General features: G+C 37.0%; 1 protein-coding gene and 1 non-coding gene across 3 annotated transcripts in view; one reads left to right on the forward strand and one right to left on the reverse strand.

Annotated features, from left to right (window-relative positions):
* The window catches only part of CHRM2 (cholinergic receptor muscarinic 2), a 121239-nt gene that overhangs the window by 16389 nt on the left and 78126 nt on the right, over window positions 1-26724 (reverse strand). Inside the window, exon 1 of one of the 2 annotated variants that reach the window (XM_033099164.1) lies at window positions 25394-25422. The exons of the other annotated variant lie outside the window; for it this stretch is intronic. The gene's annotated coding sequence lies outside the window, so the exon portion shown is untranslated. Of the gene's footprint in view, window positions 1-25393; window positions 25423-26724 lie in introns of those variants that run through there. 2 annotated transcript variants of the gene reach the window in all.
* On the forward strand, window positions 8643-8769 carry LOC117018363 (small nucleolar RNA SNORA27). Its single transcript, XR_004422223.1, has one exon. It is a non-coding gene; the product is annotated as a small nucleolar RNA SNORA27 (small nucleolar RNA).

A 26724-nucleotide genomic window follows, 5' to 3' on the forward strand; every position in this document is an offset into this window, starting at 1 on the left:
TGACTACTTTCTGTTATTTAGAAAGTATATTCTTGAATTTCGTAAGCTCATGGGACTTGCATAGATTTCTTCTACTTATGCCAAACAATAACAATTTTCACAAAGTCACAATCTCTTACATTTAAATAATCACCATTTATTACTGGACTCTGTACAAGTTTATAGTAAATACATTTGTTAATACCTGTTTCTTGTTCACTAACATTAACCAGAAACAAAACCTAAGTCTCCACATATTGGGAAGGGAGCACCTGCTGTATTGTGTTTACATATCCTGTTATGGAGAATAAACGGCATCAGATTATAAATATCCACAGCAAAAACGTGCCATATATGACTGCTGTTTAACTATTAACGCACTTTGAAGGATGATAAACAGTAAATAGCATTATTAATGATTCAAATACTTTCCATTGCTAGGCTATCTGATGCAAAACAAAACAAAAAATAGAAAGGGGGATAATGAATATGAAAGAATGTTCATGGGACAATTTAATGACTAAATGAAACAAACTTACTGTGTGAAATAAGCCTCAGCCCCAGATCATCAAGTTATCTACGTGAGGGTATCCCTCTAATTTTAGGGAGTTGATACTGCCTGACCTCTGCACTAGAATGAATCTGAGGGGGCTTATTGAGACCTTTCCTTTCATACAAACCACCTTTTCTCTTTTAGCTGGCTAGTAGCTGGTCCTACTGTTTTCTCCACGGTGTGTCTCTTTCCTTTTTTAATTTAGGAACTTGGCGGTGCTATCTGGGATGGATTTTTTAACGTTTCATCCCCAGAACAAAATGCTTAATTATGCAAGGTGGTGTCTTACTCAGGAACTCAGCATACTGGCAACAGAAAGTAACCACTCTACCCCCGCCATTTCTTATGGATCTATTTGTTTTGAAACAGCGGTGCTGGTCTGAACTCAGGCAAAGAGCAGGGTCTGTGATATTAAATTGTCTGCATTCTCATCCAGGAGATGGTATTTAACCTCCCTGAGTTTGATTTCTGTCCTCTGTGGCAGTGAGAACATGTGACTCTAACGTCTCTTTCAGCTCTAAAAGCCTTCTAGGATCTAATTTTACTTTAATTTTCTTAGGATTCATGTGATGCTGATTGGGTCAGAGATGGCCTTACTGATTTCTGCCTTGGATCTATATTTTCCTAAACGCCTCATCTCTCTTGAATTTATACTATTTGGGTTCTGCTAGTCTCACGGAAGAGTACGACCTCTGCTTTGTTTACCTGGTTTGCTTTATTATCATCACCATACCTCCCACCACCAATATCCTGGTATGTCTCAGCTTCCCTCTGTGAACCTTCAGTCCTGCCAGCTTGAAAATTAGATTCAAATTGCTATCTGTGTCTTCATTTCACTCGCAATATTGAAAATGTACCGGCATGAACTAATTCTCTCAATCTAGTTCCGTATTTACCTTCCAACTCATTAAAAAGTGGCTTTAGCACTGGAGCAAGAGATCATATATTAGAGAAGGAAAGTAATTTACTTGGCAAGTTCATTTGAGTATTCTCTCCAGGGTCCGAGCAAAGGTTTGTCCTTGGGATAAGAGTGCTTTTCTCGCCCAGTCTGGTCTCTTCGGCTGTCTGATTCCTCAGTTAACTGACACCTCTGTGCCGATGACTTCATGCTGGACTTATTTAGTGGACAGACTAGAACCAGTGACCCAGTGACTTAAATGCTGGCTGTATAGCATCACTATAATCGCTGCCTAAGTATTCCTGCCCGGAGGGAGGGAGATGGAAGGAAAGCTCTGGAGAGGGTCTGTTTGAGATATGCACTAATTTGCAAAGGGTAAGGAAGGGCATTTTGATGACTTCCCTTGGAGGCCAAGAATCTAAACAAAATTACAAAATCAGACCAGAAGAAACCAGCTCTTTATTTGACCAACAGATAATTATCTTCTCATTAACTTCAGGAGATAAAGTAATGAACAATATTGAGTTGTTTCCTGTTGTCAAAGACCCTACAGTCCAGGTGGAGGCACCTGTGAACTTTTACTGGTGTTGAAATTTTGTCATACATCTACTTACATACATATATTGGGCAATAAATACACTCCCTGTGCAATAAATACTATGCAATGCGATAAATACACTCACCTACGTACACATACAAACTTTAAAAGTTTTCCATCACATGGTATACATCAATTCATTGTCTCCCTGGGGCCAGGCAGGGAACTTGTGAGAGAAACAGGTTGGGTGTAAGTGAAGGTGTACAAGTTGCATGATTGGTAGGTGTTGGAGAGGCACAGAACTGGGGTAGCTGGCAGCTACTCCACTAGTCAGTTCCTAGCTGAGGCGGGAATGTGGACATGGAGTTGTCAGGTATTTAGAAGTGTAAAGATACACTGGAATCCGGATTTTTATGTGTATTCTCCCAATTTTTAAATCTTGGCTCAACATCATAAAACACTGACAAGTGAGAAAAACACATCTGTGTATGGACAGATTTGGCCTGTGGGCCCTCACTTTATGACCTTTGGCAGTTACTGCCTTACAACATTTTCAAATAAAGATAAACACGGACATTTTTCTATGACACTAGATAATCTTCTAATGCATCATTTTAATAGGCACATTGTATTTAGTTTTGTGGCCATACTGTAATTTAACAATCCTCGCTTTATGACTCAGGCCATTTCCAATTTTTCACTCTAACAAACAATGGTGTGATGAACGTCCTTGTATATAATTTTTAAAATGGATTTCTGATTGCTCTCTTAGGATAAATTCCTAAAAAAATTGGATCACTGGCCACAATTATATACACTTGCTGTCTTTGGTGGTAAAATCCCACCAGCAATGGATGCTTATGTTACTTTCCTATAGCTGTTAATAAAAATAAGAATTATGATTTAGAAAAACTTTTATAAATCAGATAAGTAAAATATTCTGTTTGAAGCTTTAGCTATTATTTTATTGATTTGTGAAGTTTTGCATTTTTTGTTATTGACAATTGGTGTTTTTTTGTTTGCCTTTTTTTTTTGACACACAGGGGATTTTTGCACGTGTCATCTCTGTTAATATTTAACCTAATGATAGCCTTCAAACATTCAGAGTCTCTCTACTCCAAATAAGTATTTAAGATAATCTCCTTTAATTATTTCACATATTTTATACATGAAGCTATAATTTAAATGGATATATTTGAGAATAATATATAAAGAGATTTAATATTTATTTTTTCAAAATAGTTAAAAATCACTCCAGGAACATTTATTGAACTAACACTTTTTCCACCAATTTGAAAAGCTAATTCTATCATCTACTAAATAATTCCATTACCTTAGGTCTATTTTTGGGCTTTCCATTCTACTTTATGTTATTTTTTTTTTTTTATCCTGTACCAGTAACATTATTTCTCCTATTGTAATTTTATAACACATTTAGAGGCTCTAATTAGAAATCCCATTTATTAGTGTACTGTTTTTAATCATCTTTATTATATTTTCATGCTATTTTAATATAAACTTTAGAATATTCTGTGAACCCCTTTATCCTTATGGCATTTTTATTGGACCATTATAAATTACTTGGGAAAAATTAACAGCTATCTCATATTAAGTCTTCCTACACAGAGTGTTATCCATTCATTGAAGTTTTCGCTTTTGTCTCTCTATGATGTCTTGTAGTTTTCTTCATAATATCCAACATGAAATTATTATAGACCTGTGATTGTGTATATATATTTATATATATCTTGCTAAGATTGACCTTACTTATTTTTAGTTGAACAATGAATAGAATCTTTTTGTCACCATATTTCTAATTATGATATATGCATATGTACATAATCCATATAGAGGGAATATGTTAATAAAATAAAAACATTAATTTGTATTTGGTCACCTCTACATAATGTATATAGCATATATTCACGTGTGAAAGCTATTAGTTAACACCTGGCCAATTTCTTGTACAAATAATTGATACAGTAATTAAAATTTATGCTTCCTTATTTACTAATGTTCATGTTATCTCACAGCCTTCTTGCCTTTAAATGAGGATTATTACAATAATTGGTGGTTATTCTCTTGCCTCCAAATTTATCCTGTACAGAACTGAAAGTTTTCCAAAATAACGAATAAGCACATAAATGTGCACAGCCACTCCTCCCAATGGAAACAACTACCTCACTCTATGAATTCACTGAGATTGTATAGGATCTAGTTTCAGTCATAACTTAGTTTTCATCACAAAATTTAAGATACTTATAAACAAAAAAAATCATATCCAAAATATTTAGTGTAGTGCTTTCATCATACACAACTTGAAAAATAATCCAATAATTATGACAATTATTTGAGTAAAGACAATAAAGCTAAATGTGTCTCTGTTGGAAAGGAGATGGCACTTTAGTGAATATTATACTCATATAATCAAATAAATGCCTCAATATTAAATAAGGAATTGATGTGGCTTATGTAGTGTGGCCCAGCAAGGTTGAAATAGTATTTCTAAGCCACAGATATATCGATTAGAGTAAAATGCAAGAACAACTTGGAAATAACTTTGATATACAAAATAACCACTAAGTGTCAGCAGGCACAGACACAAAATACATTACTGACTCTCCTGAATCACCATTGATGTTTGAGCTCTGACACTTCTGACTATAAAAATGACAGGTTTATTTTTACGTTAGAATGTCCCCTCATTCTCCCCAAGGCCTGTCACTTTGTGATGGGGGAGGTCAGGGAAGAGGTTGGTCCCCGGCAACAGGTACAGTCAGGGAGGCAGAGAGAGTGTTTGGAAATGCAAGGTCCTGATTTCACCTTTCCTTATGGAGTCTTTTGTATTTTCATGCCATCGCAACAGTCACATAGAAGCAAGCAACCTTTAAAACAACCAGTGGAAATGTGGTCACCCTGGTTGTTTGCACTGTGTGTATATCCTGATTGAGTGAATTTTTCACTTTTCAGTTGGTGGCTGTGGCTGCTGTGCAGACTGGTTTTGTGAGCACTTCTTTTGTAAAAAGAAATCAGTCATGGAAATCATCTGGGATCTGCATTTCCCATCACACTTACTGCTCTCTGCTTTGGGGTTATAGTTCCTTGGTCCTAGAACTTAGAAATACGAATTCTATGGCTAACCTATGGGAAAGCTTTTCTGTATTGATGAAATCGGGTCAAAACCTTGCACCCAGCCCATTCCCATGTTCTTCCTAGAGTGGGTTGATTAAGGTGACAAGCAGAGAGCCACTGGGCTAGCGCTGGCTACTTTCCCATCACGTCAGCCCGAGCGCTTCTCCATATGCCTGCTAAGGGGCTGTGGTTTCATCTTCAGTGGAGTCTGTGCATACCCATGGCCTCGTCACTCTCCACTCTCCGCAGGGAGCTAGTGCTGAGAAGGGCTAACATTTTTGGAATATCTATAAAGAATAGTCCCAGTGTCATGGGTCTATCCTCCCTTTTACAGATAAGAAAACTAAGGCACATAGAGGTAAGTACGTTTCCCAGTGCCAGCTAGTGGTGTTGCAGACTTGAAATCAAGGGAGTCTAATAGCAAAGCTTTAGTTCCCGATCATGTAAACACTTCTCACTTCTCATGTTCTTCTCTTCTCTTCTCTTCTCTTCTCTTTTCTCTTCTCTCTCTTCTCTCTCTCTCCAGTTATAACTCACTTCTATAAATAAAAACACCACACAGTGCCCTGGGCTCTCTCTAAGCCCATCAATATCTATGGTAACTGTGATGATTAATTTTAGGTCAACTGGTTCGGCTACAGTACCCAGTTATTTAATCAAATATGAACCTAGATGTTGCGCTGAAGGTATTTTGTAGATGTGGTTAACATCTACAATCAGTTAATTTAAATAAAGGAGATTTATCTCAATAATGCAGGTGGGCCTCACCTAATCAGTTGAAGCCATTAAATGCAAAACCTGAGGTTTCTGGGAGAAGAAGAAATTCAAAACTGCTGCATTAGCTCCTGTCTGGGTTTCTAGCCTGCTGGTCTGCTCTACAGATTTCAGACTTGCCAATGCCCTCAAATGCATGAGCAATGCTTTAAAATTAATCTCTTCAGATGGCTAGTTAGATCATAGATAGATAGATAGATGTTAGATAGACAGACAGATAGATAGATGATAGATAGATGCATACTGTTGATTCTTGTTATTTGCAGTAATGTTTTATTAAGTCCACATGAGCAGTAAATTAGTGAATACTGAACCACTGCTCCTACTTGAAATATAGCATTAGGTTCCTGCAAGCCTCTGATCACGACTCATTTCTGTCAACTAATCAAACTACAGCCTTGTGTGTGTTTCTGTTTAAAGACATCTTATTTAACATATTGGTGATTCGTTAACATTGAACCCAGAACCAACAGCACTGTAACTCATGCCTGAACGACGCTTATATAGCACACGTATTTTCTCCATCTGGCACTTCACAGCCTTAGAACACTAGACAACACTATGCTTGGTGACCATTTTAAACAGCAACATCACCAACAAATAGCACCAAAATGTGAACAACATGGCATTAAATAGAGCACGAAAAGGACAGAAGAAGGCAAAGCACTACCTTGTTTGATAACTGGGAACATGTGTCAGGTGACTCAAATTTGTCACTGCCCTATGAATATCTAGACACCACCATGAAAGCACCGCAAGTGATCATTTGGGAGTTACAGACACATTTTAGCAAGTCGGTGAATTGACAACTATGGAATCCACAAATAACGAATATCAACTACACAGCCATATCTATATACCCTCTCAGTTCTGGTTCTCTGGAGAATCCAGTGACCCCATCAACACAACTGCAAATAAACCAACATTTTTAATTATGAATACCTGAGTCCAGATAGAAAATGAAACTAAAGGCTTGAGAAAAATACCAATATTATGCCCAACAGTAGAGCTTCTTAGAATTAATTTGATAATTACAAATGTGCACCTGAATTAAGGCAATATAGAGACTGTGCCTGTGTTTATTATATGGACATGAATTTATCAGAATGGGAAGAATATTTCAAGTTATTTGTTAGATGTAAATTTAAAGTCTTGGTTAGGCTGCGTTTAATCACTGAGTATACTGAACCCACTTACGCTGGTTTGCACCCATGGACACGACAGCTGCAGATAAGCTGATCTGTGTTGCTTCTTTCATTCCTCTTAGTTCTGTGATCAGCTACGAGCAGCGCATGTCAAGGAAGCATCCAGACAAAGTTTTTCCTTATGAATATGGTCATCGCTGCCACCTGTCCCTCTGACCTCCCTTTCCCCCATGATTCTTCCTTCTTTCGGACTGAAATAAAGTTTGTTTCTTATGTAGTCAACAGATAAGGGTCAGGAGCCTATGAACTAATCAGAATGGAGATTTGTTTTTGGATATCAGAAAGAATGTCCAAACTCAGAAAATATTGACATATTAAGCAATGTGTTCAGTGTGTGAACCCTCTTCCTGAGAAGCCGAATCAACTTGACTTGGAAGAGCAGGCACATCTTAACGAATAACTTGTCTGTGCCTTGGGGTTGGTCTCTAGGCTGAAGTCAATAAAATGTCCTACAATGGCAAAGCAACCTAGATTCATTGCTACTTTTGTAATCATAATAGTATCTGATGGTGAGTTTGACCTAGCTACCTTTCCAATGGGTTATTGTGACTTCATAGGAACTTAACGTCGTGTCTATAAAAGGTATTTATTTAATGGCCATGGTTTGCCTTCATGATACACTGTGCTTGATAAGTTCCCCTCACATGACATCACTGAAAATTGGTTATGCATATAGTTCTATCAGGTAGACATGGCAGAGGAAGTGTTTCCACCAGAGAAAAGAAAACAAGCAGACTGTTAATGTGTGTAAGTATTTTTGTAAAAGTGCTCCTCCTCTTGACCTCTAGATGGTAGCTATAGAAAGCTCCCCCAAGCCTGGCAATGTTCTCAAATGGAATAATTCTGGTACCCACCTGAAGAATTTGTTGTAAAAATTAAGTATGATCACAGTAATGTGGTAGGGAACAGTCTGCAAATTTAGAGGCAAGAAAGTGCAGTGCACGTAAGTTCAGTGGTGCTGCAAGGACAAAACAGAGTCTGGGAAAGGTAAAAGGAGTTGGCTGAGAGTCAGAAAGAAGTTAAGTTATGGAATACTCTTGTGCCCTGCTTACAAAACTCAGACTTTATGCTATAATGGATGGGGACCTAAAAAAAGGAGGTACAATGAATAAATTTGTATTTTAGGCAGATCTATGATACCGTTGTGCAGGAAATGGATTTGAAGGGACAAGACCAGGAGCAGAGAGACTGGTACCTACAATGATCCATGGCAAATAACAGACCTGGGGCAAAAATGATAAGGATGGAAAAGAGTGCTAGGTTTTAAAACGTGTGCTTAAACGTGGGGGATAAAAGAGGAGTCAAAAGGTAACACACATTTCTATTACATTATTAGTGTAAACTCTAAATGCAGAGGCACTTGAACTCCTTACAAAAACTAATGGGGGTATATTGAATATCACTGATACTTATCTTTAGCTGTGAGCTTGCAGGACAAGATAGATTTTATTCTCACTAAGGAAACTGCTTCTCAGTTAGGCACCTGGCTTTGCACAGGTTTGCTTTTACCATGAATAACACTGAGATTGGAAGAGTCCTTAGATCCTGATGACCTAAGTTTGAATTCCACTTTAGTCATTAATCATTGTATGACCTTCTTTACTGGTCATTCAAGTGAGGCAAAGGGAATATCTTTTTAAAACTCAAGCAAACTGGGTGTTTGCCTTGTATTCTGTCAGAAGAAACAAATTGAAAAACAAAAAGAAAAAAATCCTTGTGTGACCTTGACCAAGTTAAGTAACTGCTTTAACCTTCATCACTTTAAAAATTAAATCAAAATAAAGATCTATCAAATAGGAGAGATATTTATAATAAATATCTATCAGAGGAAGAAGGCAAGATGCAAAAAGTAAAAATAAAAAAGTAAATGTTATTGAGTCCTTAATAATTAATTTACTCCAGCATGGATTTTTCTGACACGTATAGAAATAAATATGTAAAATATAGAGTCAAGATTGTGGTCAAGAGAATCAGGATTAAAATCAGATTAATAAAGACCAGATCCTGGCTCTATGACTTCCTGTGTGACTTTCAATAAGTCACATAATCTCTCCATGTTTTCATTTTCTTTTTTATAAAGTGGGGGAAATGGTAGCAAGCTCATAGTTTTGGTGGGGAGACTATGTAAAACGATAAATGTAAACCATTTAGAATAGTCCCTTAAACTTAATGTGCACTGAAGAAGTGTTAATTATTATTATGAATATATAAATGTATGTCTCTGTATATAAAACATGTACGTGTATAGACATTTATTTGGCTGAACCATATGAAATTTCCAGTATTAGACCATTTTGAAAGACAAACTGGCAATGACATATAGTTCGGTCTTATATATAATATTCAATAATAATATTCAACCTGATATACATATATAAATATATACATATTTACTTTATTATCTCTTTTTTGCTGGTCTTCTAAGGCAAGCAATGGCTTCAGGACAGAGGTGATTTGAGGCAGACGATGCCATTGGATTCTAACTTAGACCTATATAACCTTGGACAAGTCACTTAACCTTTCTCAATCTCAGTTATCTCCTTTACAAAATGAAGAAACTATTTAAAATTGTTCTAAGTGTTAAATGAGATAATGTATGTAGAATACGTAGCATATAGGCCAGCAGAGAGTGTGCTCCCAGAAAATGTTTGCTATTAATATACAAATTGTTAATTATTCACTTAAATTCCTTTTTCTACAGATGATCCCATTATATATTCTGTCATGAGACTTATTTCCTTGCCTTCCCTTCCTTCCACTCTTCCATTTTCCTTCCCCGACCTCATCTTCCTTCTCTTCTGTCTTCTTTACTTTTTTCCCCTCCCTTCAATTTCCTTTCCTCTTCAATGAGAAACCACTTTGACTGACTACATCTGAAATTTTACATATATATATATGTACATATATGTATATATATGTATGTGTGTGTGTATATATATATATATGTATATATATACATATATATATATATATATATCAAAGAGCCTTTCCTGGAAGATAATATATTGTTGTATGTATTTTTTTAAATTGGGGGGATATGAGATATCTGTAGGTATGATTTACGCACACAATATTCCTTCTCACTCTAGAAGGGAAAAATCTTCTAATACTAGCCTGTGCACCTTTGTTTTTTTCCCTATTTGCTTGTAAAAAAAAATTTAATAAAGTAAAAACGTCAAGAGTGTTATATACAGTCCCTGAAAGAGAGAAGGACTTCATTGAAGCCTGAGTGTGTTTAAGGGAGGGCGATTTGGTTATGACTAAAAAAGGAGAGATGTAAATTTAAGAGGCCGATCCGGACATAGTCATGTCAGTGCTAATTGATGTGTCCTTGCTTGTGTGCAGTTTTCATTTGCCTTACCCCAGTCCCCTGTGGTCACTATGACATACATCTGCAAATGTACTCACTTGAAAGGCTCAGAGGGTTGGTATGCAGCTGCTATGACCATGCTACGTAAACTTTGGGTGTGCAATAAATGATACGTTAATCAAATGACTAGAGGAGAGACTGGGCACAGCTTTGAGAGAGATTTTCTCCAAACCCACTTTTGTCCTCTAATTTTGAAAGCCACGGGGAAGTCTCTGGTTTCAGAATATGCAACGGTAGGGCACAATGGGTAAGCCACCAGTGCAGCCCCCAGAAGGTGGAGAAAGAAACAGAAGCCTAGTGATGATGGATACATCTGAAGCAAGAGGGGGCTCCTCTGAATGGCCCTCTGCAGCAAAACAAAGTAGTTCTGAAGGTGCGCTGCTGCTGTTCGAACACAGTCCCCTGATGCTACTCTGGAAACGGGGCTATGAACATGGACTTCAGGGGAAAGTAGGAAAGAATAAAAGAGAAGAAAAAGAAGAGGGGGAGAAAACCCAAAAAAACCCAAAACCAAAAAACCACAAATACTTTAGACACTAAGAAACTGTATCAAACACATCTAAGCGACATTTCTCAAGCAGAAGAACAAACCATTTTTGTTTGGTTTGTTCTGGTTTTGCCAGTTTGTTTTGGTTTTACTCAATACAAGGGTGTTAGATATTTTGCATAAAATTACAGGTAGAATTTCAGTCAATAAATGAATGAATGGATTAATGTCCTAATAAACAGAGTCCAATATAGGATGGGTATATTTCATATGCAATGAGAGTGATTTTGAACAAATATAAAACCTCCACTCACCCTACAACTGGAAGTGGTTCCTCGGGGTAAGAGAGGCCCAGATAAGATGTATGCTATTATGTAATTTCTCCTTATTGAACATACCCCAGGAATTACGGGAAGCATTATTTGACATTTTCTGAGCTGAATATCTTTGAACACTCAGACCAAATTTTTAACAAGATAAACGTTGTCAAAATTATTATCAGGCAAATCAAAGAAGAGCAAAAATAGTTGATCCTAATTGACCAAACACATATTAATGGGTGAACCAAAGACATGAGAAGAAAGGAGGCCTATCTCTAGCAGGCAGTTGAAGAATTTGCAATTGCACTAACCTGTCATAGGACCTTGCAGAACGGGGAAATACACTGCTTTCGTGTACTCTTATATTGAAATGGGTGCTTTTGGCTTAGAGTCTATTGATAACAGGATTGAGCCTATCCACATATTGCTTAGACTATTTTAGGGAATAGGAACATATCAATATAAATAATTTAGTCTTCGAAGAAAAAAAAAGTACCTAGACAAATTTAAAGACTAAGATATTTAATACTTATTTTTAAAATGCCAAAATAAGGAAGTGCTTTGGTAGCGTCACAGACACAGTTTCAACTTAAAAAAAATAGTAATGGGGTCGGTTCAGGGCTTGCTGAAAAAGGGGATCTTTTCACTTCCATCACTACCTAAATATGAGTCATAAATCAGCTGATTCTATTCCCATCTATTTCTAGAATGGTGGAGGGGTGGACCTTATTGAGGGTCCATCCATCTATATCAAAGAGAAAATATAAGAGGTGTCATTCTCAAGATCCGCCTCCCGTCTAACCCTCTGTTATATAACAGCTTTGTGATATGTATGTTATGTAACCCTATGTAATAACAATGGAAAAACGATGAAAAGATTTTGTTTGCCTCACTCACTGGTTAAAAAATTATCTTAGTGTGAAAGCTGATCTTTGTCAAATGAATATGGAAAACATCAGTGTAATCATATGTGTCCTCCATCCAAAGAGGTTTGCAGAGAAATTGAGTTCCATATAACTCAGCAAATCTACTTTAACATTGGTCCTCTCCAGTGGACTACTGCATAGGGAACGTAAGGAAATGCTCACATTACAATATGTCCTGACTATAACATAAACAAGCTTAGGCGACATTGGAACTATCTCTATGCTGCTGATCTAGGTCCTTTCTTGGAAACATCCTCAGGAGACCGAAATGTAATCCTGTCTGAGGTTGGCACAAAATCCACTGCTTTCTTCAATGGCATGACTCAGGATATTATAGATATTAGAGGTGGCTTTCAAACTTAATTTTAGCAGTCTCTAAAATCCTAGTGGCTGGTCAAAAGTTAATGTGGTTGAACTGCATATGTTCTAACACCTGCAGATTTCTTCTCAATGCTATGTGTAGAAAATTTGGAATCAGGGTTGCTAACACCTTACCATGATGCCAGACTGGCACTTACAAAGTCTGTTCTATGCAACACTGGTTCCACGAGTTGTTAAAAGACGTTCTGTGGAATAAACCATTTCATTGTCAAATAAGTTTGGAAAAAGTTATACCCTCAATTCTTCTTTTGCTGAGTCACTGTTTATACTGGTATATGAAAAAAAAAAGTTGTAGTGAAGAAACCAGTAACTTAGATTATTTCAATATTTCTCAAAATGAGTTGAGCAGAGAACATTTCTTCTCACAGGATATGTATTAATATCTTGTGAAAAAAATGCCATGGAACACACGTTGGAACACTGTGCTATGTGAATCAATAAATGGATGGGCATTTGAGCTGCAATCATTGAAGTCCTAGACAGTCCAATCATTCTTTTACCTCTTTGCATGGGCACACGCTGTTCCTTCTCCCTGGAATGACAATCAATCATTAGCCACCCACTCCCCTGCCCAGTCCCCTTATTGGGTAAGACCTTTCAAGTCCCAGCTTAAAAGTAATTTCCTGCAAGAAGCCTTTCCTGAGTGGGATGTGCCTCATTTGACCGTCCCTAACACTGTCAACTAGCTCTACATTAGCACTTACAATTATTTTACTTCTTCTCTTATTCGAAAGACGTGGCCGTGCCTTGCTCCCTATTATAAACCTGGTGCTTCTTATAAGACCCTGTACGTGGGAAATGATAAACAAATGTTTGGTAAATGGATGAGTGGGGAAAACAAAAACAGTTTCAGGGAATCACATCCCCAGAGAGGTTTGGCTAGACAATAAGAAACTAAGGAGAGAGATTTCAGAGGAAACCACAGCTTCCCTTTATCATTAGAAATCTATCCCAGAAAGAATGAATATCATGTAGCCATTAAAATAATAAAATTGGTTCTAGGGAACATTCAACTCTTAGTCATGTGGACAAGAAAGCCCTTGGGATAATTTGTTCATAAATTGCTTACTAATCTGCTTTAGAGGGAAGCCATGTGGAGAGTTTCTCTTGGATTCCAAAGCAGATGTTCCGTCTCCCACAGTGATGCTAAGCTACGTTTTTTTCCCTTAAGGGCCAATGGGAGTCCACACAGTACAATAGGAATTGTATGCATTTTCATGGAAAAGCAATTGCACTATTTACATAGTCTACAGACTGCAACATTTCCAGAAACAAAACTATGAATGGAGTAAGAAAATGATTGTCCCTGAGGGAAAGAAGGATTGCTGGTGGCTGCACTTAGAGAATTAGGGCCATTGTTCCTGGGACCAAGTTGATTCAAGCCTGGTTGGGAGATCCATCTCTGCAGCAGGGAATACGAGTTTCTCTCTCTAAATCTGCTGGAGTTGGACCTCAACAGACATCTTGCTCTGCATAAAATGGCTCACATGTGGACCTCCTCTGTCATCACTAATTTTCAGTACCTCAGAATCTCAGCCATGATACCTCACAAGAGACTCCTAAGTAGTTTCTCAACTTTTCTTCTCCCCTTTATTTGGTCTTAAAAATAACAAACTTGATGCAGAGATTAATATACTAGGTTGGGCCCAGTTCATAAACGCACTCTCTCATGGGCTACTTGTGTTTCTTGTACAAGTTACCTGGTCACTTTCTCAGTTTATAAATCTGGAAAATGGGGATGATAATAACATCATCTATATCATCAAGTATGATCAGGATTAGTTATTTAGTGTCTGACACAATAATAAGCACTAAGTGTTAGCTATTCATTTCATTATTACTGTTAATATTTTATCATTCATAAAGCAATAATGTCCCTTGCTCCCTCTCCTCTCCAAAATCTTCTAAGATCTTTCTAAATCTAAACTCCTAACCTTGAAAATATTCTATTGCATATAATACTTTATATCCTACTATTCCTTGATAGGAAGTCTAAAGTTCAGCCTGGGGATTTCCTAAGTATACTCCAAACATGCTTCGCTCTTAGCCCAACCTTCAGGTTTTTGTGCAAATGGTTCCCTTTTTATAACATATTTTTCTTCTAACATATTTTTTCTTCTAACTAGTCAATTTGTAACCATTATTCAGGGTCTAGTGCCCATGGGACTTCATTGGAAAGATCACTTTCCCATCTCTATAATCACGATACTTTATTTTCCGAAGCAAACAAAACACTGTGTCACACACAGATACTGATGTACGAGTATTTCACAGGACATATCTCAATACATTCGTCTTGAGAATATGAACAGGAACACCATTATTCTCGATAGTATCAGAATTTTTTTTATCTCTCCACACTGTGGTTGGAGAAGGTGATTAACTGGCCTACTCTATTTTGTTGGTTTGTTTCTATCAGATGGCTCTTGGACACTGATCTCGTAGGCTTTTTTCTAAACACTGTACAACTTGCAAAAAGGAAGCCAACAGGAGGAGATAAAATAAATGGAAATATTAGGGCACTCCTAATAAAGTAGCAAATATATATGCCCCTTGATGTTATAGACCTTGTTTTGAAGGCAGTGGAAAATGACATTTTAATATTTGAGAAGGCCAATGTGATGATTTTATTGTTAGATTTTATTTTGTTTTATTGGAGCATTGGAGATTAGTTTTTCCCAACCTAAGAAGTAACATTTTACTTCCTGACTCCTCTCCCATCTCTGTGAAAATAATTACTAATTAGCTCCTTTCTCCTTCCTTTCCTGCTCCTCTGCCCTTCTCTACTGGGATCTGTGATAAAGAATTTATGTATTTCTGCAATTAGAAATATATTTTATTTGGGAAAGGGCTGTGGACCATGTCTAAACTCATTTACCCTTGTTTTTCAGAGTAAAGGAGGGTGGGGAGAGAGTTTCTTTTGTGGGAGTCAAGCGACTCTCCAGAGCGCAAGCAGGAAACAAGAAAGTGAGTTCTGAGTCACTTAAAATTACTTTTCTTGCAGAGTGCGTCATATATATCACTTCTCTGATATCTCAACTTAAATCCTGACACCTTCTGCAGATCCATCTTCAAGTATTGCTCACTCCTACCATGTTTCCCCGAAAATAGGACCGAACCAGAAAATAAGCCCTAGCATGACTTTTCAGGATGACATCCCCTGAACATAAGCCCTAATGCATCTTTTGGCGCAAAAAATTAATATAACACCAGGTCTTATTTTTGGGGAAATACGATATGAGTTTTCAAGTACTTGTTTTTGAAACTGCATAGTTTAGCAACTAATTATACACTGTCTTTCATTGTTCAGTTCCAGAAAACTGTCACCATCCCTAAATCTTCCCACATTAAAAAAATTTTACCTGCGTAAGATACTATTTTTTTTTATATCCTGTGTATTATTTACCACCTTGGCATTATTACCACCATTATATTAGTTCAGCGTCTCATGTCTCCTCACCCTCAAGGTCACCCAGCTGGTATTCCTACCTTCAGTCTTCCTCATTCAAATATACTCTCTACTCTGATCTCTCAATGGTCTTTCCAACTTACAAACGTAAATATGCCAGTCTGCTGTTGAAAATTATTCAATGGAGAATAAAATCCTAACATGGATTATCCTACAAGACTTCCTGCAATGGCTTCTGCCTGATTGCCAAGCTACATCTCAAGTCAGTCCTCTATTTCCCCACGGACACTCTTGCCTGAATGATGTACTACAGCAATACTGAGTTCACTGCAGTTATAAGACAGATGCACTCGAGCTGGTGAGTTTTTATGCATCCTCTTCCTTCTAGTGAATGCCTCATTTGCTTAAAATTTGCCTCCATGTTGTGGCTAAAAGGTTTCCTCCTCAAATTAAGCCTTTCATGACCATTCCAGTGAAACTTAGATTTTTTTCCCATCTGATTTTCAGTACACTTTATATATTACCATTCCAACAAAATTCTTGCTATGCAACAGTGTTTGCAATTCCATGGTCTCAATGAGAGCTTGGAGCCAAGCATTGTATTTCCTCTTCTTAGCACAGTGTCTCAGACACAGAAGATATTCAATAAAAATTTATTGGATAAATTAATATCAAATCATCTGACCTAAAATACACTGACCTGAAAACAAAAACCATGATAACACTCTCAGTGCCAAAAGCAATGCTGAGTGCTTGGGAGAAGTTTATTAAATACACTCTGGTAAAAAGACTAATTTATTCAGGTGACATAAACATAATACACTCTCTAATTTTATTTCTTATGTATGGGATCTCCCATAAAAAAAAAATCAATAACAACACAAGACTGCAGCCAAAGAGACAATAAGAGTGACAAAATGTATTATTCTCGAGAAAACTAATTTAAGTATTTTCCGTCCTTGAGAATCTGGCAAATAGTATAATACTGTATAAATTATGTATTGTCACGTTAGATTTTTAAATTTCATTGTTATGTATTTTTTCTCTATCCTTCTACAATGGGAACAAATTATCCCAAAAACCACTTGGCTATTTAGAAGAAAAGGCAGACCAACAAGTAGGCACCACCATTGTGAGTACCATTATCAACACTGCCACCACCACCACCACCACCACCAACAACAACAACAACAACAAAACCATCATTACCTACCACCATCACAACCTCCACTACATTTTCATCAACAATTCAAATGCCGGTCACAAACATATGCTAAAGTCCAGCCTAATTCATTCAAAACTGAGTTCCCATCTGGTAGAAGAATCAGCCATAATTTTTCTTTCTTTTTTCTTTTACAAGAAATTAAATCTGAGAAAATGCTAGAGGGGATGGAATCACTGGCCTGGAAAAGCAGAGTTCTTGGCAAGCGGCAGACCGTTCTGTCACTGACAGAAGGAGAAAGAATAAATAATGGAAGTGCCACAGGCTATTGTTTCTGGAAACAAGATATATAAAGTCATAGATGCTGTTATCCTCTAGGTTGGACAAAACAAGGCAGAGGTTCAAAGACGGAGGGCAGATGAGACCGCCTTAAAATGAACACAGAAAACTTCCCCCAAGGTGGAAGGTAGAAGAGGTGTTTAAGAAATAAGTAAGGATTTTACTCTCACATGAAGAAAATAAATCCTTTGGTTTAGTTTTATCTGTAAGTGGATTTATGTGCTTCTGAAAGATGGTCTTTACTGAACTTTAGGAGAGAAACCATGGTGAAAAAGAGTCATGCTGACATTCCCCAACGGGCTGCCTTTCTGTTCCCCTAAGACTCCGTATGCATAATGTCCAACTACCAGACCAATCAGAAACAAGAAGTCATACCATTTTGCCCTTTTTAGAATCATGCAAACAAAAGCAGCAGTTTTCAAATAGTTAAAGAATTTAAGATTTTTGTCGCTGTCTCCTTCCTTTGGAAATTAACACCCAAATTACAAAAATGCAAGTAATCGATGAAAAACGAGGGGCAGGGAGTGTGAATCCTGTAACTTGGAAGGAACACAAGACTCTTTCAGTTTTTCCTTTGGTTCTAATGAAGAACTTTACCAAAGTCATGAAAGAAAGGTAGGAATCACCAATTTTTTTTTTTAAGAGTAAGTCTATCCTCTTCCCTTTTAGATGTTTTTCTTCCTGGGTCTTTTTACAACTATCTTTTTCTGTAAAATTCTCCCCAAAGTCCTACAGCATATCTTTGTGTTAGCCACCGAAACTCACTGAAGTAATATAGTCGAAACTATGGGATACAGTCAACAGAGTACTGGAATGGGGTAGGGTCAGTTTGAGCCCTTCTCTTGGTTGGCTACTCTCTGTATGATTTGGGGGCAGACATTTAGCATCTATGGACTTCTGTTCCATCGTCTAGAAAATAAACATGTTTATTTAGATGGTCTCTGGGATCTGGTCCTAATTCGAATGTTTCTTGTTTCTATGCTGGCAGATTTCAGCAATTTGTCTTGAGAATTCTTTCATTCAACATTCAATCTATTTTTTCAGTGTTTAATATTGCAAAACACTGGGCTAAATTTAGTAATAGCAAAGGGGATGGGAAAGAAGAATGATTAATTTCTTTTGCCCAATTTTTCCAATTATTTTTCTCAGATGTTTTGAAATATGAGGAAGCAAAAGGACATTGTCTTCACCTTCTCTCTCTGTTTCATAGTGAGAGCTGAAGGGAAAAATCATAATCTCAAGTTTCTGGCCAAAGCAAAATCTCTGAGAGTCTCAGTTAGGCAGTTAAGTGACGCTGTCTAACTGTGTAACGTTATAAAGAAAAAGGTGAAAAGAGAAATGGCTTTTATCCTCAAAGGTATTAACGTGGAAGTTTTGGGGAAAGTAAAACATTTTGAGAATCAGATCACATGGTAGAGAATTACATTTACCCTCCTTGCACAAAGTAGGTGGTCATTAAATGTTGCTGACTAAGTAAAGGACTGAAGATGAATCAAACTACAAATTATTTTTTCAAGACCTATGTACTCAGTACCAAGAAGTCTAAGACATGGCCTTTGCATTCAATGAGAATTACAATGTAGTTGTGGACGAATTACCTCCCATTTAGTTATGTGAAAGTTAAATAAAATAGAGAATAGAAACACATTAAGAGAATAATCGAAGAAATATAATAAGCTAAAGATGGGCAGCATTTAAAAAATAGAGGGGTGTATGTCCTTAAGGGAGCCATGAAAGCAGAAATGGTGTCATGAAGAAAATGTGAATTAAAAAAAAAAAAAAAAGATTTAAGCACCTATTTTAATTAAAAAAAAAAGTGTGAATAAACAGATTTAATTGAAGGAGTTATATAAAGGAATACAAAACAAAAATAAAGCTAGAAACATGGTGTCGTGCAGGGGATCCTGCGGGGCGGCCTGCGGGGTCTCTGGTCCCACATAAGAACGCAGGACATGGTGAGGCCAAAAAGGAACACCCACGGAGCCATAGGTAGGGGAGTCATACCACTATACTCTCACTGGCGGCTGGGTTGGAGACACAGGAACCAGGAGCAACACAATTCTCAACTCTCACTGTGCCGCTTGCAGACTCAGCCACCATCTTCTTGCTAGATCCCCCTTTTTTCTGCTAGCCTAGCCACAGCAGTCATATTAGTGCCCAACGGCTCAATGGTTACAGCTGACGGCCAACTAGCCACAGCTGATGGCCATTTGATCACAGTTGATGGCCATTTACTACCTGAGCCAGCACCTTTCTATGTGAGGCCGAGAGCCTGGAAACTGCTTTTTGGGGCTCTGTCCCCACACATGGTTTAGAACCAGACCATAAAAACACACTTTGTTATGGACTGAATGTCCTTCAACAATTCATGTTGATGTCCTCGCCCCCAAGTGATGGTAATTGAAGATGGAGACTTTGGGAGGTGATTAGGGTTAGATGAGGTCATGAGGGTGGGGCCCTTACAATGCAATTAGTGCTTTATAAGAAGAGACACCAGAAATCTTGCTCTGTCTCCCTTTCTCTTTGCCAATTGAGGACACAGTGAGAAGGCAGCTGTCTGCAAGTTAGGAAGTAAATCCTCATCAGAAATCGAATCAGTTGGCACTTTGATCTTGCACATCCCAGCCTCCAGGACTGTGAGAAGAAAAAATACCAGTCTATGGTATTTTGCTACGGCAGGCTGAATTGACTAATGTAGACTTCATCCCATAGCTAGTGGGAAACATTGGTTTTGTGATAAGCAATAATTAAAATAACATTTGGAAAGATTAATGTGCCGGAAGGGTGCTGGTTAGTTTATGGGAAATGAGGAGACTGACAACAGAAGGAAAACAGCAGTGGCAGTACCCAGTTAGGAGGCTCTGTATTTGGACCCTTCCATCTATTTTGAGCTATTTTTTCTTTTAGAGGATCTGGACATGAAATTTTTACTTATGCTTCCTCTTCTGCTTTGAAATTTCCTTTGCAAAATGTAATTATTATTATATACAATAAAATGACATGATCACTCTCTCTGACACTTTCTTTTTTGCTTCTATTTCACCTATCAATTTGCTATTAGTTTGTTTCTATTTAGCAAAAATTAACTCTTAACCAATAACGTAGATGTTTGAATTTCCCACTCTTAATATACACGCTTTGTGCATCAGCATGGATGCCTGGATTAAGAAAGCAATTTGATGAGGCAGTCTGTATAAATCACCCTGAACACGATTGTTCTGTTTCTCTTTTAATTTGTCATGCTTTGAAAGCTCATCACGATGTTTCTGTGCATGAATTTATAGATTTCTAAACTTTAATACATTTTTGGAGATATCATTGACATACAGTTTCGGTTGTACAACATGGTGATTCAATATTTGTATATATTTTGATTTATTTCTTGATATAAAATTTCCATCATTTATGATTACATGGGTTTTATTTAAACAAAGTATAACTTCTGTGGCATTGTATCAGCCATGAATTCTCAACAAGTTTTCCAATAATTGTAAGACTCTATAATACCCCCAAAATAATTTGTTCAAATATTGTTTAAAAATTTCAAAAGGGAAAAGAGCTTAATTCCTCTTAAGGTACATAAAGAGTTATGGTTGTGGTTAGTTTGGGTCCATTGGTCAGAAAAGGGAGTTGAGAAAACTGAGTAGATGTCACAGAGAAGAGAAACTAGGTATATTGCTCCCTGTGGACAGTGTACTCTAAGAACCTATGAAAGCAGGGAAATTCTATCTTAATGGACTTGTCAGCTCCTTTTTTTCCTAGCACAAAGGAAAAGGAGGTAGGAATCCAGTATTTCCTGTAGGAGACTGGGCAAAGAAAGAAGAAAGTATTTTGGCAATGCTCACTAGCCTGCTATTTTTTGTAGGCAGACAACTGAAAAACATTTTGCTCCCAGCCTTTACACTGGAAAGGCCAACTGAAGACCATAATACAGAGGTCCAGGCAGCGTTCAAAAAGCTTACAGAGGTCACTGAGTGTCAAGATTTGGGTTAGTAGTCATTGTCTACAAAATGTATAGGAATAGAAGTTGAAATCTGCATTAGAACAAGCTGAAGTAGCAGTTTGCTGCTAAATAGAGATAACATATAAGTGTATTTCACATAAAAGTTCTTCATTTGTTCCTAGTTCTCTTTAAATGCATATGGTTATAGAAGTATATTTAGCCATTGCTTAGAGATTATAATTAACTGACACTAATAAATTATTTGAATATTATATTTTCATAAAAATGTTATACTGTTAGAATTTACTTTTTTCCCCCCCTGGGAAAGAATTATTTGGCTAGCAGCATTTCTAGGAAAGAATTATTTGGCTAGCTGCATTTTGGCCAATGTGTGTGCCCCAGCAGCAAATAGCCAAATTTTCAAATCAAGAATGTTCTGCAAATAAAATCTATTTCATCTAGACTAACTGTGATATGGACTCAACTAAACGGTGTCGAATGTAAATGGAAAGTACAAAGAGAGGCTGTAAGTGGCACCAAAAGAAGAGGCTGTTTCTGTTATAACACCTGGGACCAAGCCAGAAAACTTCGATAAACTTCTGTAGCAGTAGTCTGTCCAAGTCTCTTTACAGGCTGGTGGTTCTCACCTCCAGAATCATAGTAGGATGATTTGGGGAAGTTTTTTAATGAACGCTTTTGCCTACGTTTCCACCCAAGTAATCCAGGCAGGAGTATAGAGGGTGATTCTAATGTGAAATGTGGGCTGAGATTCCCTGGTTAGCCAAAATACGCCCCTAGGTGGGAATGGATGAACCACAGCTTATCTGTCTACAGTAGATTACTGGAGAAGTGTGTCTTGAATAAAGGAAAATCAGTGTCATACATTAATTTCACCCTACTACTCTCTTCGACTTTCATCCCTGCAAACAAAACACCTGACATCCTCGACCACGCAGATATTGTAGGTAAATTAACTTCCTCAGGAGGTCCCATGAACACCTTTTTCTGGCAAAGCATCCATCACCCACTGCCATGTAAAACCAATGCTTTACTACTTTGCTCCCAGGAATTGCAAGTTCTTCCAAGAAAAGGTATCATGCCTTCTTTAACAATTTTCTTCATTGCTCATCACCTTGCCTGGTGCTTATGAGATAAATGCTTGTTCAGTAAATGTATTAATTAATGGAAAATATAAAGGGAACGGGCAAGTATTCAGATGTTGTGATCTCCATTACTCTGGCTATTCTTATTTCTTCTTTTTCCCCCCTTCTGGTCTAAACTTCCTGCTGTCTGCCCTTCTGTTTCTTTATTGTTTTGCTCCTCTTGAACTCTTGGACAATGTTTTACCTTAAAAGTAATTTTCTCTCTCCCCTTCTCTCTCCCCACACTTCTGCTCCCTTCTCTCATTCTTCCATGAAATATCACAAATCCAGCTCTGTTAAGTTTGGCCAGCATTCTCTCTTTGTAATTACTAACATAAGTGCTTGATCATAACTGTATCAAACTTATATTGCAATTTCTATCTTCAATTTACCTACAAGTAGATAAATTCTTTGAAAGCAAGGACTGTTTCTTATATCCACTATAATTCCTACTATACTATAGAGCATAATTTAAGCCTTTAAGAAATGCCCACTGACTTTGTAGGGTTTAATTATTTTTATCCGAGTGAGCTCTGAGTCACTTTGAGGCGTTTGTTTCAGAGGTACAGAAAGTACTCTGCACAAATGTATACGTATTTTCATTAGATGTTTACAGGCTCTCGTAATGGGGATGCTTCCATTTATTCCCCATACAATGCCATTCTTCAGCAGGGGAAGCATATTTTTCAAGAGTGTACTGGTTTTTTGCAAACCAATACTAAGTAAATAAAATTCTCATTCTTTCTAAAAATTGTATTTCTCTATTAACTTTGAATAAAAAGAACATTTTCACATTTGAATATGAAAAGCCTAACAGGTGACGCAAAGACCAGGTAGTGACTTTCTGTTCTTATTTAGAGTTTAACCTAGTGTTTTCCTCTCCTCTTCTCCCCTCTACCACTCGACCCCCTACCACCCATTCAGTTGACAATAATAGTTACTCCAAAGTTTTAATAACTTGGCTATATGCCCCTCAGTGTAGTCTGCTTGAGACCCTCCAGTTGTTCCATTACCTTTTACAGATGTCTGGACAAGGTCTCTGAGAAGCTAGTTTCATGTTTGTACCCCAAATTGAACAAACTGCATAACATCAAGCAGCCCCCAAGGAGTGATTGTTATTTTTCAAATCAAATAATCAAATGGCAAATATTTAGCCCTGTTAAACTTCTAGTTTGGTTAATAAAGTATCAAAAGTTAATTACATTTTCCTAGTGAATTGATAAAAAAAAATTTTCTGAGTTGATAAAATGTTTTTGATTAATTAGAGATGTGGCATCAATAAAATATATTTTCATGCAATATGAAGATTTCTTATGTGGTAACCAAAGTCACCGAGGGGTCATAATATTTTAAAATTGGTTTCAGAATTCTACAAAGCCTCTCATATATCCAGTAAAACCATTTCAAGTGACTGAGAGATAAGACACTAGATGATTTATACGATATAGAGACACACAGCCCTGGTATATGTCTTGTGGCTTTCTCATATATATATAGATATATCTTCTCATGATTGCTCTTTATTTGTCAGAGATCGTAACTCATTTCTCAGGTGTCACTAAGCAATAGTCCAAAAAAAACACACAATATTTTCATAATATTAAGGATGTCCTTGCACAGCAAATAAAAATACTAATTTTCTTTCTCTGGCTTATGTGTTTGTCAGCTTGTAACTCTAATACTTTCGGTTCGTTTGCAGGGGCATCAAATCAGTAGAGCAGTATTCAGTCAATAACTTGGAATTCAGGACCCAATGAATACTTTGCCAATAATGGAACTACCTGGTTCCTTAAATAACAGAGCTATTTTAGAGAAAAGAAAAAAAAAAAAAAACAACCAAAAAAAAATATGACAACAGCTTTTATGTTGATAAGAGGAGGCTGCCTCCAAAAGATGTGTTGGACAAGGCATGGAAATGGGCATTCAAAGCCCTGGCTTCCTGCCCAGGCTGAGTTCCTGACCTATCGTGCTGCCAAGCCAGCAAAAATTAAAGTGGATTTTTGGCATTTGGTCTATGGGACCAGCCAAGATGGCTGCCAACCAGGCCGAGTTACCCACTTCTTCCATTAGGTCATTAGGTGCTCCTAAGGAGACTTGGAGGAGGTAGAGTCTCCCAGCTTTTCTGAGCACTGGGTCCCAGGGCTAACCTCACATCATCTGATCAAGTAGGACATGTCCAGTATCTGCTGGGAGGTCAGTGGAAAAAGAGGTCATCATTCAACAGCTTGCACGCATCCTCTGGTAAAATGGGTGTAATAATAACAGAAGCAAAAGAAAAAAAAAAAAACTTCCTATGGCCCTATTCGCTTGCTCTTTTCCCTGTCTGCATTGATTTGTTACTTCAGTTTACATTAAACAACCCTCTTGGCAACTAACTATATAGCCACAGGCAAAGGGATAAGGGTTGAGGTTCACGTGTAATTATTTAATAATGAAGGATAATATGAAGATGCTCTAACAACAGGAAAGAAACACACTAGTAATTTTCAAACCCTCTGGTCAGAGGAGGAGTGAAAATGTGGGTGGACACTTCCTGTCTCCTTTTGCAACTGATAAGATTCCCGTATATCTCTCTTCTATATTGGTGTTCTGTAATGGAGGATTCAGAAACCAGATCTATTTCTAATCTGGGATTCCTGCTACTATCTGTACCCATTAATCTTAGGGCAGAATAAAGCAGCTTTTCTAGATGACTAAGAGTTGCCATTTCCCCTTAAACAATACATTTATATTAAGGATCATTTAGAAAATAGTTCAAATGGAAAAGAAATAGTACATTTAAAAAAAAGCAATGCATTAAAACCAAGGAAGAATCAAAACAAAAAGGCTACTAACAATCCTTTCTGTGTCTTCTCTCGTAAAGGCCATATGCTACAGTCTATGCCATTGCCATTCCAGAATCCTGAAATAGATGCCATCTTTTCACAAACTCACCCTCCCTGTTCAAAATTCTTTTTAAATTCTACTCTCTATGATGACTTATAGTATCTCTCTTTTTTCCACAAAAAATCTGCCTCAGGGTGAATTGAGAATGTAAACATTTTTCCTTTTGAGTTACTTCTAACACCAAGAGTGGAATAAAGATGAGAGAAGGGGCTCAGCTGATGCATTCTCCCCATTTATTCAAGTAAAATAAAATGTGTAATAGAAACTAAAATAATATCTTATTAGAGGTGCAGACAACAAGTGTAGTTAGTGTTCATATGGTGATTTATAACACTTTGCATAGATAACATATGTTGAATGTGCTGAGTTGAAATTCAGGCATCAAGAGAACAAGTCTTCATTAATTGCTATCAACTTTGTTTTATGATAGTAAAAATAAAAAAAATAAAAATCTAGCACCAAAGGGCATAGACAATTGCCCAAATATCATTGTGTTGAGAGTAGTTAATCCTAAATTGTGCAAAGCCAACTGCTCAGACCAAAGACCATATTTTCTAGGTCTCCAAGATTCTACGACAGGGACAAATGTGTCTCCTTAATAACATTAAAAAAAAAAAAAAGAAAAAAAGGCCAAGACACTCCTCATGGAGATGAAATGGTAAAACTAAACCATGTTCGATCATGGCTATGGATATACAACTCATAATTGGACTTTGATGAATAACATGTTGATAATCCATACAGTAGACTATATCCCATTTTATTCTGCTATTGAAATTGAGACTTTGCCATTGGGGAAATGCTAAGGAGTCAAGTAGAAGGTAAAATACTGAGGGCAGGAATATTACAAGAAAGCAAACCTATACCAAGTTGAAACACCAAAGGAATAGTTACTAAAAGTGCCATTTTCATTCATATTATTTGGGTCAGCAACATAATTTATAGGGACTGAATTAATTAATGCATTTATATGACTAGAGTAATAAATATCTCAGCTAGTGAAGGAAGCAGGATACATTTTAGAATTCAGTCATGAGAAATTGAGAAGAAAGGTAAAAGTTTTTCTCAAAAAGAAGTTGCCAGTGTTAAAGAAAACACAAGTGTGTAAAACTCTTTTATGGTTAAATAGAAATTGGGACTGCTGGAGCAGTAAGGAAAACTGGAAAATGGTTCATCCTGGGGTTCCTTTACCTATGAAAATAATTAACATCCAACTAAATGAAAATTATAATAGAGATCAAGACCTGCTCTATTTAAATTAATGTGCTGTAAAGAGGACA

Source organism: Rhinolophus ferrumequinum, chromosome 26, assembly GCF_004115265.2.
Source record: "Rhinolophus ferrumequinum isolate MPI-CBG mRhiFer1 chromosome 26, mRhiFer1_v1.p, whole genome shotgun sequence".
Classification (NCBI taxonomy): Eukaryota; Metazoa; Chordata; class Mammalia; order Chiroptera; family Rhinolophidae; genus Rhinolophus; species Rhinolophus ferrumequinum.